This window comes from Rhinolophus ferrumequinum, chromosome 24, assembly GCF_004115265.2.
Source record: "Rhinolophus ferrumequinum isolate MPI-CBG mRhiFer1 chromosome 24, mRhiFer1_v1.p, whole genome shotgun sequence".
Taxonomy (NCBI): Eukaryota; Metazoa; Chordata; class Mammalia; order Chiroptera; family Rhinolophidae; genus Rhinolophus; species Rhinolophus ferrumequinum.
The window spans coordinates 9,756,963-9,774,369 of record NC_046307.1 but is presented as its reverse complement, the minus strand read 5'-3'; positions in this window follow the sequence as shown (position 1 = coordinate 9,774,369).

The window sequence follows — 17,407 nt, the reverse complement described above, 5'->3', positions numbered from 1 at the left end:
CTTTTTTTTTTTTTAAATTGAGGAGAGATATGATACGCAGGATACTCCCACGCCTGACTTTCCTGTGGGGGCCTTTGGCCAGGATGGAGCCAGTGAGCTCGGGGCCTTCAGAAAGCACCACACCTGAGCTGCCACAGTCCTGAGGGGCCCAGGTGTGTGGTGCTCTCGGATTCCACAGCATCCCGCTCTCCTGGCATCCCTTGAGCCAAGGATTGTGTAGTGGCCTGGCTGTGCTTGCTGGCGCTGCTTCCCTAGCTGGATGGTGTTTTCAGATTTTGAATGTAGAGAAGGAGGAAGAGACCTTTGCGGCCCCCTCCGTTATGTGTCCCAGGTCAGCCAGATGTCCCCAGGTCCAACACATCTAACCCTTGACTTGGCTTCTGGAAGAGGCTTTCTGAACTGTAGAGCCCAGTTCTTCTTCCGTCACAAAAGTGAGGCTGCTTTCTCAGTCCAGCTTGTACACCAGAACAAACCTCTATCCCAGTGGCTACTAGCTCAACAGGGTGACCGATCAAAATGGAATGTAGGCGCTGAGAAAGCCATCTCCTGGGGTGAAGCTCTGTGGCACAGGCATCTAGTGCTTACGGACCATGCAGGTGCTCCCTTCTATTTCTCAGAACTTGCAGTCAGGCCTACGCCTAGTTCTGGCCAATGGGTTGTGAGTAAAAGCAGTGAGTGTCACTCCCAGCCCCAGACATTTAAAAGTAGGTGAACATCATCGGGAAAATTAAAATAACAATGACATACCATCGCACACTCATTAGAAGGGCTAACATCCAGAACCCTGACCACACCAATGCTGACCAGGGTGTGGAGCCACAGGAACTTTCATGCTTTGCTGGTGCGGATGCAAAATGGAGCAGCCGCTGTGGAAGACAAAAGTTTGAGTTTCTTAAAAAACTAAACGTGCTGTAACCACACAATCCAGCAACCATGCTCCTTGGTATTTACCCTTAGGAGGTGAAAACTTATGTCCACCAAAAGCCTGCACACAGATGTCTATAGCAGCTTTGTTCATAGTTGCCCAAACTTTGAAGCAACCAAGACGTCCTTCAGAAGGTGAACAGATAAATAAACTGTGGTACATCCAGACAGTGGAATATTATTCAGTGGTAAAAAGATGGAGAAACCTTAACTACAGAGCGTGCCAAACAAATGGATACACATTTTAAGAAAGGAAAACACTGTATTAAAATTGTAATAATATATACCAATAACAAAAGATGAATACAAGTCATGTGTGTACATTTTTTGCACCCCCCGGCGTGTATTGCTGAAATCTGAAAAGGCTACATACTATATGATCCCAACTATAGGACATTTGAAACACAGCATAACTATGGAGACAGTAGAAAGATCAGTGGTTGCCAGGCGTTAGGGAGGAGGGACGAAAAGGTGGAGCACAGGAGTTTTTAAGGCAGTGAAAACACTCTGTGTGATGCTGTAGTGATGGACACGTGTCATTATGCATTTGTCCAAATCCATAGAATGTGTAATATCAAGGGTGAACCCTCGTGTGAGTGATGGGCTGTGGAAGATAGGGATATGTCAGTGTGAGGTCCTCAGTCGTAACACACGTAGCACACGCTGGGGGCACGCTGAACATGGCTGAGGCTGTGTGTGTGTGTGTGGGGGGGGTTATGGGAAATCTCTGTACCTTCCCCTCTATTTTGCGGTGAACCTACTGTTCTGAAAAAAAAAATTCTTAATAGAAAGGAAGGGAGGATGGAAGGAAGGAAGAGAAGAAAAGCAGGTAGAGGTCCTTATTCTCTCTCTTCTAGCTGTAAGAAGATGGAAGAGGACAGGGTTGATGATTCCTGAGTCACCATGAACTGTGGCCTGAGCAAACCTCCTTGGAAACCTGATGAGAATGAGAAAAAACTTTTGTTGGGTTAAGCCGCTGAGAGTGAAGCATTTAGACATGACTGCAGCACAGCAGCGACTATCCTAACGGATACAATTCCTTTCTCAAAGCACTCTCATACTTCATGGGGTCTCAGTGGTGTGGTTTGGGACCCAGAGGGCATATGCTTCAGAGAAGGAGCTTCATACCGCTTTGTTTGGGGCCATTACAACCCTGTGTGCTGATGATAGATTTCCTGAGTGGTGGCGACTGGATGGGTGTTGAAATGAACTCTTAGCTCTGGCCAGCTGGGTGCCTGGGTGTGCTGATGTGGTGCAATTTTCATAATTAGCATGAAATTAAATCAATCTCAATCTTAATCAAGGAGAATGGTCATCAGTAGAAAGAACAATATCCCGTATAAAATTGTGGGTGTTGGGTCATCTTTCATCTACCTTTGAAGTGATTCTTGACTCTCGAAGCTAATAAAACACCTTGCTGAAATAAAACGGTCCGCCCAAGCAAATAAAACTCCTGACAGAGTTACTGTATGGTGTTTCCTAGGGAGCTATAACCATGATAGCTAGTTCATTGAGAACTAAGTAGGAAACCCAAACACTGACAAAGCTGCAAAGGAGAAATGAATCACCAATGGGGGGAGTCTGTGCCAGGAAGCACGCTGAGGTCATAAAATATAGGGACTCGCTGTACGAGGGCCGTGAGTGGGCAGCCAGGCTGGCTTCTTGCCTCGGGCATCCCAGCTTCAAATGTCTACCGAACTTCCCTTCTACACCCACCTCATGCCAGGCTTTGGGGGTCACCAGGAGCAGCGGGGCCGGAAGATCTGCTGGGGAGATGAGATTTACTGTGAGACACGAGCCACTAAAGAGTTAACGGGCTTAGGAAAGCCAGTGCATACTAATGGCGGCAGGAAAAGGAGGGGCTGCCCGGGGTCCTATCTTCAGAAGAGGGTCCCCCAGCCTCCAGTGTCCTCATTGCTGTGCCGTCTTCTTAGAGTGGAGTGGAGGCCCGTGCCTGGGGCCCTAGTAGCATCCTCGGCAGGAGGCCATTCGATCTATGTCTGGATGTTTCCAGTGTTTGGGAACTTATTACCTGTCAGAGAAGATCTCTCGGACGATTCTTTACTTGAATTGAAACCTGCTTTCATCGAGCTTCTACCTACAGATGTAAGACCTGCCCTCAGGATTAATAGAGCACAGATCTCATCTATCTCCTATACAACGGCCCTACAGATATTTCCTCATAGCTACCAGGCAACATCTCCCCACACAGGCCTGGCTCCACACACCTTCTCTCCAGGCTGAGCATCCCAGCTGTCTTCAGAAGCACAGCCTGGCTCCCAGATCCCCCCATCCTGCGTGGCTCCCTGGCTTGTTTCAATTGTCCAAGGCGCTTATAGCGCCCTCCTTTTTGCATGGCTGCCATTCTGCCTCAAGGCATGAGTCTCGCCCAAGGCAGGGGTGGAGCACTCTGGCCTCAAAAGTCTAATGGCTCAGACCTCTTTGTCCTACAGTGAAGTCCCTGCCTGGAAAAATCCCCTTTCTGACCTGATGCCTACATCGTTCAACTATGATAAAAAAAACACAACACCCGTGAGTAACAGCTCAACACCACTTTCCTCATGCGGTTAGTAACGTAGAAGAAACATGTGTTAACCCCTCTATTCTCAAATGAAATAAGATATTATTCTCTTGGCCCCATGCAAAGGTATTAGTGAAGTATGGCTCATTGATATCTTGAAAAAATTTTAAAGTAGTTTGTCTCACAAGAAGTTGCAAAAATCATGCACAGAGTTCCCGTATCCCCTTCATGCGGCTTCGGAAACTGGTACAATACTTGGAACTCAGTTACAAACCTTGTTTGGATGTTCCCAATTTTTACATGCATTTGTGTGTGTGTGTGTGTGTGTGTGTGTGTGTGTGTGTGTGTAGCACTGTGATATTCTGTTAGGTGTAAATTGAGTAACCATCCCCACAATGAGGATACAGAACTGTCCCGTCACCACAAAGAAAGTCTCTCACATCATCCCCTAATAATCACATCCTTTCTCCAACCCTAACCTCTGGTAACCACTGATCTGTTCTCCGTCACTGTCCTTTTGTCACTTGGCGGGTGCTGTGTCGATGGAATGGTACAGTACGTGAGCCTCTGAGATTGGCTTTTTTTCCATTCAGCGTAATCCCTCTGGGTACCTTCTGCTTGCGTGTACTCATGATCCTAAATTATTGGATGGTTTTATATTTTTATCTTGGGCAACGTGACAAGAGCTCTACAATGTATACACTCAAATAAACAAGACACTGACTTAAAGACAGAAGAGTAAATCATGCCCCTACGGCCAGTAAGTGGCGCAGGGGTGGCATGAGCTGGGTGACTCCACGGGGACTCTCCTTGAGGAGCTTGGGCTCTAGGACTGTGAATGAGATGCATTTGAGTTTTTGTCTTCCTCTTCTAACTACCTCTATGCTTTCAAACACATTTTTCATAGCCTGAAGATTTCAACATTTTCAAAAGGCAGGCATCAAAATCAGGAGTAATTAAACTTGTCAACCTATAGGGTTTTTGTTTTTTTTTTCCAGGGAAGCATTTTAGTAGAGGCGATGGGCTGTCATATTTCTAAATCCCCCCATAGGTACACCTTCAAAGGGGGTATGTGTTCTGTGATTGTCTGATCTGGAGAAAAGTTGTATAAATTCAAATTTTAATCTGACTTTGCTAAATCAGAAGTGATTAGCCACAGAATGAAAATATCCACAGTGATGTGGCAAATATTAATATTGCTGCTGAGCATTTCCACTGGAAATGAAAAAGTAAAGTATGTAAATTGAGGATTAGACGGGAAAGAGAGCTGCTCATGTTTTAGGAGTGTGAATAATTATTTAGTGAGCTTATCTATTTACAGCAATGTATTATGCAGGGAAGTTGGGGTTTTTTTTCAGCTTTGGGGAAATCTAGGAAATTTAATGGCATGAAAATTTCTAAGCAGTCCTCAAAAAGTACTAATCTATTGGCTGTAGATCAGCTCATTTGTTTCAGGGGTTAAGCAAAGCGAAACTCAAGACATTTTATAAATATAATCAAATATGTATATATGGTTGGGTTCTGGTAATATAACTATTTTTTTAAATTCAACAAACATTTATTGAATGCCTACTTTGTGCAAATAGCTCTCTGATAGGCATCCGACAAATATTTGTTGAATAAATGATGAATGAATGAATGAATGAATGAACAAGGACAAGTTAATAAGGAGGTGACCAGGATGTCTTAGATTCTTAAATGAAGAAGATGATGCGAACTTCCGGACGACACAGAAGTGCATAAAGAATTGTTGTTACTCCCTAACTTAATTACAAAGTTCTCTTTATGAACCAAAGCTTTGTGTTTTGTTTAACCAATTCCAAGAAATGATTAGTAAATATTGTAGATTAGGTATTATGCATCTATTGGAAAACACTTTCCATATTTTCTCACCAGAGAAAATAGTGATACTATCTCCTTCATTAGCACTCCCAGGATAGGCTGTAATGTAGTTCTACTGCTGCTAGAGCTATGCTATTACTTACACCAACACTCATTAATACTAAGCAACTACCGTTTTGAGCCCTTGTTAAGGACCCGGCTCTGTGCGAAGCATCGCAAGCATGGTGCGGTTTAATCTTCATCACCCCTGTGTGAAGCTATAACCAGTGTCTTTACAAATGACGAACCTGAGGCTCAGAGCACATTGGTGGTTTCCCCAAGGTCACAATGACACTAAGCGGAAAAACTGGGGTTTGAACACAGGTGGTTATCTGCAAAGCAGGAGCTCATAATCTCCTCAGCTGCTTCCATACTGTTTTCTTTCTATCTAGTCATTACATCCAGTGTGGATAGCATTTGGAGTGGGCCTCACTGGATTTACTTCACTCTTTGGAAGCAATAATAACTGCTTTTCTTCTTTCAAGATTTCCTAACTTAGACTCCTTCATTGATCCATCTAAATTAGTGTGTGTGATTGTGCATAAAAGAAAAGTAAGCCACAGAACAAATATGTAGGCAGGTGAAGTAGAGAAGAGGTAGGCCGCAGGAACCAAGAGGTCACCTTGACATCAGTTTGCAGTTCCCCACTGACATGGTCTGGGAGACGGCACAGGCTGGGGACCTTGTGAATTCTGGGCACCTGTACTGAGAGAACCTGGGCTGTGTATAGACACACGGCTCTGGGCCGAGCGCAAGCGTGCTGACCTTGAGCACACCTGGGGGTGTTCTGCCCACAGCCCCAGAGAATGCAGAGGACCCGTGGCCAGCAGCAGGGCAGCAGCAGTTAAGGCCAGCCTCTGCCCTTGGCACCCACTGGTGAGGGAGTTATGTCCTTCCAATCTCAGCTTAATTATCACTTTGTATGGGAGAATTTCCTTGACACCCACAGGCCAGGCTGGGTTTCCCTTGCTGGGTGCTCCCAAGTGCTTTATACTTCCCCTATTTTATTGTAATTGCTTTTGAAACTATTTATCTTGACTGTGAGATCTAGTAGGGCAAGGAGAAGGTCTACTTGGTCCCAGCTTTGTCCCCAGGCCCAAAAGAGGGCCTAGAACACAGGGGCTGCTTAATAAATCAGCATGAAATAATTTATACTGTTTTCCAAGACAAGGAAAGATGGAAATGACTTGGGTACCTTACATGAAAGGAACTAACGGAGCCTATACTTTTTCTCACTGTCTGAATTCGAGCAAGTCGGGTGTGCAGGACTCCTGCTTTTATTCCTTCAGGCCCTAACTCTTTCTTTTTGTTGACTTATCAGAGTTTCTCTTTTTTTCTGTTCCTTATTGACCTCTTGCTCTCTCACTTATTTCCTTCCTTTTATCCTTTCTCTGTCACTTTAGTGTGGTTTTGCCTATGTCTCTGAAATTCTTTTTTCTGGGTGAACAAACACAGATTGCGAGCTTAAGAAATTGAGAGGGGAAAGGTATTATTCTTAGTAACATAGGGACAACTACTAGAACGTATTAAAAAATGTATAACTTTCAAATCAGCAGAAGAAATTTCCATCTACCCAATAGAACTCAGGAAAGTAAGGGGGAAAAAAGGAGAAACATAGAAAATTGGAAACAAAAAAGACAGAAATAAATATTAATATAAGAATTATATAAATGTAAATAGACTTACCAAAAATAAGCAAAGATAAAAATTTTAATATGAAAGAAACAGTAATTTAAAGCATAAAGTAATAAAAGGGGAAAATGAAGATATAGTGGTAAAACAAATAATATATGAAAAAATATAATGATCGTGAACATTGATGACAATATAACATCAAAATTGTACATAAAGCAACAATTGACAGATCTAGGATGACAAATAATAAATCAAAAATCATAGTTGAGGATTTTAATAACCTTCTCAAAAGCTAGTAATTGAAGAATAAAAAAACAAGCAAAGATATCGAGGGTTATAGTAATATAATTTATCTATCCTCAACAAAGAAAATACTTTCTTTTCATATACACATGGAACAACACAAAAAATTATGTGCTAGGCCAGAAAAGAAGCTTTAGCAAATTTAAAAGAAGCTTTAGTAAATTTAAAAGGATCAACATCATATACACAACACAATGTTCTGACAATGATTCAATTAAATTTAATTTAGATTCTTATATGTCTAGAAATTTAAAAAATACTGTCAAATGTCATTGGACAATAATGAAATCAAGGAGAAACTATTAAATATACCTACAGGCGAATGGCATGAAAGCACCCCATGTCAAATTTTGTGCATCATATTCAAAGTAGTATTCAGAGGTGGATTTATAGCTTTAAATATAGTAGAAATTGAGAAAGAATACGAACAAGAGAGCTAAGCTTCCAATTTACAAAGTTCAAAAGAGAAACAGAGTAAATCAAAATAAACAAGAAGGAAGAACACAAATAAGAATAGAGACAGAAATAAATAAATCTGGGAAACAAAAACAAATAGGAAATTAATTAAACTTTAGAAAGACTAACATAATAGATACACCTCTGGCAAAACTAATAGGAGAGGAAAAAGAGGGAGAAAATATGAATAAACAAAATATGAGTGAGAGAATATATGTATAGTTATACCCTAATAAATTGAATACTTAGATGAACTAGGTAAAGTTCTGGAAAAATGTAAAAGTACTAACTAAAAGAGTGCCCCCAAATCTTAGAACTACAACCCTTAAAGAAACTGAAATGGAAGTATCATCACTCTTTCAACAAAAGCCCACTTCCAGATGGTTTTACAGCTATGTTCAATAATAATTTCAAGGAAGAGATAATCCCAATCTTAAAAGGTTGCTACAGAAACAGAGGGAAAACTCTTCACATAATTTTATCAGATTAGTGTAACCTTGATTCCAAAACTAGATGGTAACAATTCAGCGGAAGAAAATGATAACCCAGTTTCACTATGAAAACAGATGTGAAAATCCTAAATGTTAGCTAATCAAATCTACTGGTTTATTTTAAAAATACAGCCAAATTGACTTTATCCAAGGAACTGAAGAAAGTCTAAACATTAAAAACCTATCAAGGTGATTCAATATATTAATGGAATAAAGGAGAAAAATCTCATGATCACTTCAGTATATGCCAAATGAAGCACTTGATAAAGTTCAACTTCTATTCAGCATTTTAAAAAATACACTGAGAAAACCCGAATACAAGGGGAATTTCCAATGTTAACAAAGGCTAGCTACTAAAAACAATTTTTAAAATCCTATATTTTACAGCATCATTTACAAAAGAGGAGTTCGAAGCAGCCCAAGTGTCCCTCTTTAGGAGACTGGATAAGAAACTGTAGTCTTTTTGTTAATTAAAAAAAGAAAATGTAGTTATACATCTGTTCTTTTCTTAAAAAAAACTACATGTGATTGGTAAAATAAACTAAATTTACATATAGTAATGCAAATAGATCTGAACAGAGAATTGAGTAAAGAAGAATGAAATGTACGACATTTTGAATTATAAAAAGGAACATGTATAAAACACTACGTATTTCTCATGGATCCCAAACCACATAGTGGCATTGATAAATATGTTAACGAGGGTGCCTCTGGGCAGGTAAGAATAGGTATGGAAACCGGGTCCTAGGGGAAGAGCCCTGCATGGACCAGTGAAGACTGTGTATTTAATTGAGCAATTATGATTTCCTCAACTCTGTGCACTTATGGACCGAAAGAGAAAAAAAACTCCTATCTACCCATGGAATATGGTAGCCTGGGTGCATCCCGGCGTCTCTTGGGGTTAATTTGTTTCTTGACCATCTCAGGCTCAGATTTACCAATGTTGCCACATTCCGGCTCTCCCCTGTGTTTCTGAGTCCACCATCCCTCTCCCAAGGCATCCGGGAGGGGCTCCCCAAAGGCTTAGAGCAATGAAGAGGCAAGGGAAGGGGGGTGTCACAGCACAGCACAGTAAGCTTAAGGGAACTCTCCTTAAAGCTCCAGACTCGTGTATCCAACAGTCCACTAATAGACGTCTGAAACTTATTAAAGGGCCCAAACTGACTGCAGGATTTTCCCACGCTGAACTTGTGCTTCCCCTAATTTCTCCATCTTACTAAATGACTTTTCTCTTTCATTCATGACCATTCCATCATTCATCCTTATCAACTGGAAATTTAAACTATAGCCTGAATTTAACCACAATTAAAATGCCACTCCCGTCCAAGCCAACATATCTACCACCTGACCTATTGCCATAGCTTCCTAACCGGTCTTCCTTCTTCTATTTCTTCTATTCTTGTTCCCTAGAGTCTGTTCTCCACCCAGCAGCCACAAGGATCTTTTCAAGACATAAAGCAAATAAAGTCACTCTCCTGCTCTAAAACTTTCCATGGCATCCCCATCGTACTTAGAGCACCAACTACCAAGCACCACCCACAAGTCCCTGTGTGGTCTAGTCTTAGCTGCCCCTCTGGCTGCAATTCCCACCATACTAGCTTGTTCATGCTGGCACAGTCTTCTCTTTGCTGCTTGAGCACAGCAAGGCTGCTCTCATCTGAGGGCCTTTTCACGTGGTGTCCCCTCTGCCTGGGATGCTCTAGCCGCTGCTGGTGGCGCCTTGACCACATCTCCTTGGGCTTCCATCTTTCCGTACACAGAACCCGACTTCCACCTGCCAGCTGCTGCCTCACGTTGCCAGGTAAGTTCTCTGGTGACAGCCTCCTCTGCCTGTGTGAGTGGCAAGTCAGAAGGGCCAGAGAATTCATGCCATCACCAATAAGAGGGGAGTCGTTGTGTAAATACGCCAGCTCCCTTGGCCCTTTGGGTGGGAAGGAGGCTTAGAGGCATGTGTTTTATGCTGGATCACAGCAGGATTTGCTCCGTCTGTCCACAGTGGTAGGGGGCTTTCTGACATGCCCTTTGGGGGCTGCCTTCCCTTCTGTTTCACGTTCCCACTCTCCTCCTCGGGCTTCCTAGGATCACCTCTTAAATAATCTTCCTGCCCATGAATCTTAACGTCAGTTCTGCTCCTGGGAAAAACCAAACTAAGACACCGCGAACTCCAACAGCTTTCAACTTACACATCCCCTCCTGGGGAAGGAACATCACACAGCGGTTTGGAGGGTGGATTCTGTGGTCAAACTGCCAGGGGTGGGGGGAAGCCTGGCCCCAGTGCTCGCTCGCTCTGTAAACTTAGGCTCTAGTGCCCTATTTTCTCATCTGTAAAATGAGAAGTAATCATAATAATGAAGCCAAAAGCAAGTTTACATGCATGTTTCAGGGGTTACAAAATCATACTTCCTGAATGCTTGCTGCATGCCTGGCTGCCTTCTAACTGGACCACATCTATTGATGCATTCAATCCTCATGGCAACGTATCATTCACTAGCTGACGTTATAGTCCATTGTTTGTTCTTTCTTTGCTTTCTGCCTCCCTGTCAGTAGGACCCTGGGTCCGTGGGCATAAGGACTCAACATGTAGTTCGGCTCTGTGTGCCCGCTCCCAGCACAGGGCCCGGCTCGCAGTAGATACTCAAGGGGTTTGTTCAGTGGATGATTCTTAGTCAACATCTTTCTTAAGAGGCTCTGGAAGAACCAATTCCCCGGCCACTGTGTCCCTCTCACTGGCCAATAAGATGGCACCGTTGGAAAATTGCTGCTGAAGTGTGGTGTGTGTGGGGTGGAGGGGGCAGGGGATTGCTGGGTTTGGAGCAGGGGAGTGTGGATTCAGAGTCGTGCTTCCAAGAAGCTCCCTTTGGCAGCATGCATGGAGGGACTGGGGTGGCTCGAGGCGGGAACAGGAGTCCTGTTGGAGGCTCTGGCTTAGCCTAAGGCAGAGGAGAGGTGAAGAGACGAGAAGTGCAGAGATCCCGAACACAGGTAGCAACTGAGAGGAAGAAGAGGAGGGCCTGACAGGTGAGGGAGGTGGGAGAAGCCAGGGTCTGGAGCCTGGTCCAGACTAGGTGGAGAGTGAGAAGAAACACAGGAGGCGGTAGGTGTGGGGAAAAGGTGCTGAATCTAGTTTAAAGGTCTGTGGCTCACCTGGTGAGAGCAGATGTTGGTACCCAATTAGGTATACTTGTCTGCAACTTAGGAATGAGGCAAGGCCTGGAGACATAAAGCTGTATTAGATTGGTATAAAAATAATTGCGTTTTTTGCAAGTATTTTTAACCTTTTAAACCACAATTACTTTTGCAACAACCTAACAGATATGTGGTGGCCTGGAGAGGGCTGAAGCTAAGGAAGGGAATGTGGTCACCAGCTTTTGTCTAACGGGAATCCCAGGCAGTACCAGAGGGCCCTCCACACATCTAGGGGGCGCCCAGGCGACCTTGAGGCCTGTGTCCGTGCAGGAAGGGCCTGACTCCTGCGTCCCAGTGAATTCCTGGTGCCTGTGCCGGGATGTTTGCATCTTTCTCCCTTTCCGCCCTCTCGCCTGGTAGCCCCATGGCTCTGTGCTCAGCTCTGGGAAGACTAATGGCCAGGTTAGGAGAATCCCTTCCACATGCTAGCACCATCAGCCAAAGTCCAGAGGAAAAGACAGCAAGGAGACTTCACCGGGAGGCACCCATGAACTGACCTTGTAAACCGGGACGGGGGTGTGTGTGGGGGGGCGGCGCAGGCATTGTGACCCAGAGCTGTCTGGAGACAGGTGCAGTCACCGACTGGCTGGGATGCTGTCCCTAGGGTGTGAAGTGTGGTTAAGAACACGGCTCTGAAGTCCGACCACCTGGGCTTAGGCTCCCTATTGAGTAGCCTGGTAGCTTTGGGCAGGGTGTGGAATTGCTCGGAGCCTCAGAGTTCCTGTATGTAAACAGAGCAAATGCATTGTACCTACTTCAGAGGCTTGTGGTGAGGATCAAATAAGATAATGCATGTAAAGGACCCAGTATAAGTGCGCAGGGCATAATACGTCCCCGTCAATGCCACTATTGATTAGCATTACCAAGTACTCCAGTTTCGCCTTTTGCTCACGGAGAGATTAGACGAGAGAAAGCGAGCAGGTTTGCATATGGCCAGCTGGCCTGTGAGGGGCAGGGCTGGAGATGTCGGCAATTGCTTCACACACACCCTCAGAGTAATTATTGCCAGACCGTTTGCCTAGAAATGAGCAAATTTAGGCCCCTTGGAATCTTCCCGTCCAGCAGAAGACCCTCTTTAGTAAGTACAGGAGCTAATGAGGAAAGGTAGGGTGAACAAATGAAGGAAGGAATGAAGGAGTAAACAAAGGAATAATGAGCCTTCACTGATGGCCCATCAGCGCTGACCTTTCTCTGATTTCACGCTGCAAATTGTTAGCATTGCAACTGAAATGCAGTCTGATGCAGGCTCTCAATGGTGTGTGTGTGTGTGTGTGTGTGTGTGTGTGTGTGTGTGTGTGTGTGCCGGCATGTGCGCGCTGAGATTAACATAGGAATAAATCAGATGTTTAATCTTCTTGGTCCCTGACAGGCCAGTTAAGTAGAAGTTATCAAAGACATAATTTAACTTGCGCTTCTTTTTCGGCTCCCGTCAATCTCAGCATGGACAGCGCTGGACTGCAAAGTGCCTCATGAATTAATGAAGAGACACCAGCTTATCCAGCCTTTACTGCTATATTGACTTCATTTAGGATTTGACCACAATAAACAGCGAAGAACTCATTTCCTGCCCAAGATGCAGAACAGTTAATCCTCAGCAGGAGAGAAAAGACGCTACATGGGGAGATACTTCCTGAGGAAGAGGGTTCCAGAGCCAGTGTTCAAACAGGGGTGTCTCCTCGTGACCCAAAGAGTTTGGGGTTCCGTGGAGGCCTCCAACTTGGCTGAAGGGCCTTGTGGTGTGAGCTTCACCTCAGAAAGTTCATCGACCAAGGAGACCAGGCCTCAGGGATGAAACGCTGTGTGAACTGCGTGAGTCTGTGAGTCAGGATGGTGACATGTCTGACTGGAGGGAATTTCAGAATTCCTTCTCTTCCCTTCACCTTCTGTGGGTTTCCCGCCTACAGAAGGAGGAGGCTGAGCTCCATCACTGCCAAAGGGCCCTCTGGTACTAACAACCTACAACTTGAGTCAGCACACATGTGCTCTGGGGTATGAACGTGTGTACGTGGGGGTGTGTGTCTTGTTTTGTCTAATGCCGAAGGCAGCATGACCTGACACTCAGAGGGAGCGAGCACATCTATAGAAGGTAATTTCTGGATGTATGAACCCATTCTTGGCATGGACATAGGACCTCAGACTCAGGGTAATTTTATAATCAAAATGAAACCCCCAAAAGACGGCATGTGGGCAAGCTGCCCATTGTCACCACGAGAACTGTGGGCGCGTCTCCTGATTGGTCACATCTTTGTCACACTTGTGTTTATTTAATAATCTATTGGAAGACTGTCTGGATATTAATGTTAATCAGAACAAGTGGGAATCCTTGCTTCCAATTTTCAAAAGTCAGCACTGAGTCCCTTTTTCTGGCCTGCAGCGTCAGTTCCCAGGAGACCCTTTGAAGCCGGGAGGACCGAGGCTGGTGAGTGACCTGCATCTCAGGAGGTCTTAGCTGCTTCCAGGCTTAGAATTGTGCGGAGTCCACTGCAGGTAGTTGATATGTGACTAATTTATTGAGTGGATGTATGACTCCTCTTCGTGGGGTTAAGCCCAGAAAGAGACAGTTTACCCTGGAAAGAGTTGGTCCTGACACCTTTAGCGAGAGAATACCCCTCTTTGCCCAGGAGCTGCACTGGGGACCACCAATTGCTAAACCATGCAGCAATTCAGTGCTGCCCTCTAGGGCTACGGAATTGAATCAGAACGTTTGCCCGGGCACTCGTTGGCCCCAAACTTTTCTGGTTTTTATTTCTGCTTTTAAATTTGTATTTATCAACTCCTTATTTTTTTTCTCGTGCTTTTAGCTGCCACTCCTTGGCATGTACCAGGTTCTAGAATTATCTTCCTTTCATAACCACTGCTACTAATTTTTTTGAGTTGGGAAATCAGACCATTAAGAATGTTGGAACTGGGCCTGGCCTTCAAGTGAAAGATTAAGCACACTTTAGTCAGGTGTCTTTTCCAGGCGGGTGTTGGGTGTACTGCCCTCGCACTTGCCTACACCCCTCAGGTGTGTGCTTCCCCCATCGTCCTTGCACCATGATGTCTCTGGAGGCTTCTCTTTGTTCAGTGACCCCTGTGTCACCCATTGGGGAGCAAAACGGAAAACCCCTAAAGCAAAAGGGTGGCAGATGTATCAGTTAGGATTTTGAAAGCAAACAGGATTCACCAGAGGGGTGAAACGAAGAGGTTTTAATGAGGAGAGGAGACGACTTATAGCGGTGCGGGAAGGGTGAAGGGAACAAACAGGTGAAGGGAAGCGGCAGTGAGGTCCCCTGTGGGAAGATATTACCACCTGTAGCACCAAAGAGACAGAGAGAGGAAATAATGCTGACAGAGCCCCCTGAGAGCTAAGCTATGGAGGAGGGCCATAGTCACAGAGAGAGAGGGTGTCAGCAGGGAGGGGGTCCAGAAGGAAATACCCAACCTGTCTCTTTTTCCATCCTCCGATCAACTGGTGCTTCCAATGGGCAAAAGCCAACCAGAGGCAGAGGAAAAGGGGCTTCTAGGTGCTGCCCATATTCCGTAGCAGTCAGTCCCCTGCGGCAGAGAGTTAGGTCTGGGGGACAGGCAACTGGAGAATCACCAGCGATGACTTTGAAGGGTCAGAGAGCCAGGAAGCAGAAGGCGCTATCCGTTGTTTAAATAAATGACTCATGAGTAAGAAACTTAGGGTTGGCCTCTCCATCATCGTCATTCACCATTGTTACCCTCCATGTGAGCAGGATGGCAGATGTATCAGTGTTTCCTCGTGCCGTGGTCTAACGTTGTAATACTGTTGTCATTCTGAGGGTTTGGGACGGGAAGAGCCCAGCCACTGAGCCGTGTTTGCAAAGGTTTCAGAGGATGAACATGCTGACCCCGCGGCGGAGGGAAAGACGTGGAAAGCAGTGCTAAAGCCCTTCGAGACATCACCGGGGGCCAGGGAATGGATCTCAGCAAGAACTTTCATTCCACTGCAGGTTTCACAGCTCAGTCTCTGCCCTGCCTCAACATTAGAAAGAAAGAAAGGAAAAAAAAGAACTTTAAAATTTTCCTTGCCTTTTGGAACACAGGAAAGGGTGAGAACTGGAGTGGTCTTTCTCAGCATAGCTGCAAGCTTGAACTCAAGTGCCCAGAGGGCCGCTCCAGCTATAAGCACACGTCACACGTTTGCCCCAGACCCCTAGGCATCCGGGGGGCTGAACGCTTTTTCCTTCTGGCCAAGCACATCCCTGTGGCCCTGGGAAGGACACGCTTTCCAAAGTACAATCTCTTTACCCTCTCCCGACCATCATTTGATTTTGATAACCACTTGAATTTAGGAAAACTTTTTATTTCCTAAAAGAATAAAATGAGGATTAAAAATATTAGAGAGGATAAGTTGCCTCCCCATACAGTATTAAAATCGGAACGGCTTCATTCTGTCCTAGGGACTTCTTTGCACGCTGTTTCGTCCCTTCCTGGGTGTCCGCCAGGCTTTACCTGCCTCCTTGTAAGCATGGGGTCGTGCCCGCTTTGCTGTTTTCTCTCTGATCCTTTGAGCTCTGTGTCCCCGGCTGCCTTTGGGGCAGGATCTCTCTTTATTAAACAGGACAATCAGTCTTGTTCACACCGCTCTGCCTCGTTAGGCAGTTTCTCTTAACGATGGGCTTAACTCCTGTGTCTGTTGACAGCTCTGTGGGAGGGGTACCTATCCAGTGGGCAACGTGCTCTGCCCTGGATTGTGAAGAACTCCAGAGGGCTGCCATGCTAGTATGTGCTAAACCCCAAATTTTAGGGATCAAGACATAAGCCTGGAGGGATGGCAGGGGAGGTGCGAAACCACACATCAGTCTGAAGGAGGGTTGGGGAAGGAACAGTCAGAGCTCTCCGGAGGCCCAGGCTCTGGGGCTCATCCCTACCAGTGGCCCTAGGTCTTGCAAAGACCATTATATCTGAAGAGCCATTATATTTTTTTCTTCACAATGGAAATATCTTTAAGGTTTTTGATGATGATAATAGTAAGGAAAACTTGTTTGTTGTAAAATTTGAAAGGATTCGCGGCTCTGTGAAATAGCCAGTGAAATTCCCTTACCATCTCAACCCACAGAGTTAAGAGCTTTTCAGAGCTAGCAGGGTATGCTTCCAGATTTTTCTATTTTCAGTATATCACATATGTACGGTTATGAATGGTTAAAACTTGGGTCAAACTTATGCACACGTTCCTGTGTCTTACTTATTTTGCTTTAGAATACACAGGCAGTCTCTTGCTTTCACACGTAATAATACATTTCTGAAAATATGTTCAAAAGTTAAGTAAGCAAAAGTGAATAATTGACATACATTTTCTAGGGTGATTGCAGTCTCAGAAATCTAAAATTATTCTGGCGTCTCATTTACATTCTCACGGTTTGTTCTTATACTTTGCAGTTGTACACAGAGCCCACAAGTTTAAGACTTTCTCCTTGTGATTTCTTTATTTCAATTTTATTAAGCATCTGAGATCTTGTCTTCTTGTTGTAAACATTCGTATCAACATTTTAATTTCTTATCATTCATTTTTATAAGACAATGAAGGCATGATGCAGTAAAATATTCAAGGATAATTGTGCAAACTGCCCGGGTACGCTCCTTAATCTGGATTGGGGTCTGACCGTCAGACCCCAATGCAGAACTCAAGTGTGCATTCTTCTGCTGAATTCTGAGGATCTAAAGCTGCCACTTGAGTGGTGGCTTAGAGGGTTTCCACGTGTGGTGTACAGAAGTGTGGGTTTTTCAAAAGTTGACATTAAAAAGTCAAGGATACCTGTATCCTGGAGATCTTTCCAGGCAATGGAAGCTAACTCAGCGCCTAAAGAAGAAAAGGAGCTGACTAAAGGAGATAGGGCAGCTCACAGAAGTGCTGGGGGCCAGAGAACTAGGTTTGGAACGCTGCTTTGTGGAACAGTGGCCAAACCCAACTGCAGAGCTGTCTTTGTGACAGAATGACACCAGGTAGGCCTAGCTGCTGCAGTTGACTCTGCTGGGAACTCATCTTGGCTGACACCACCCC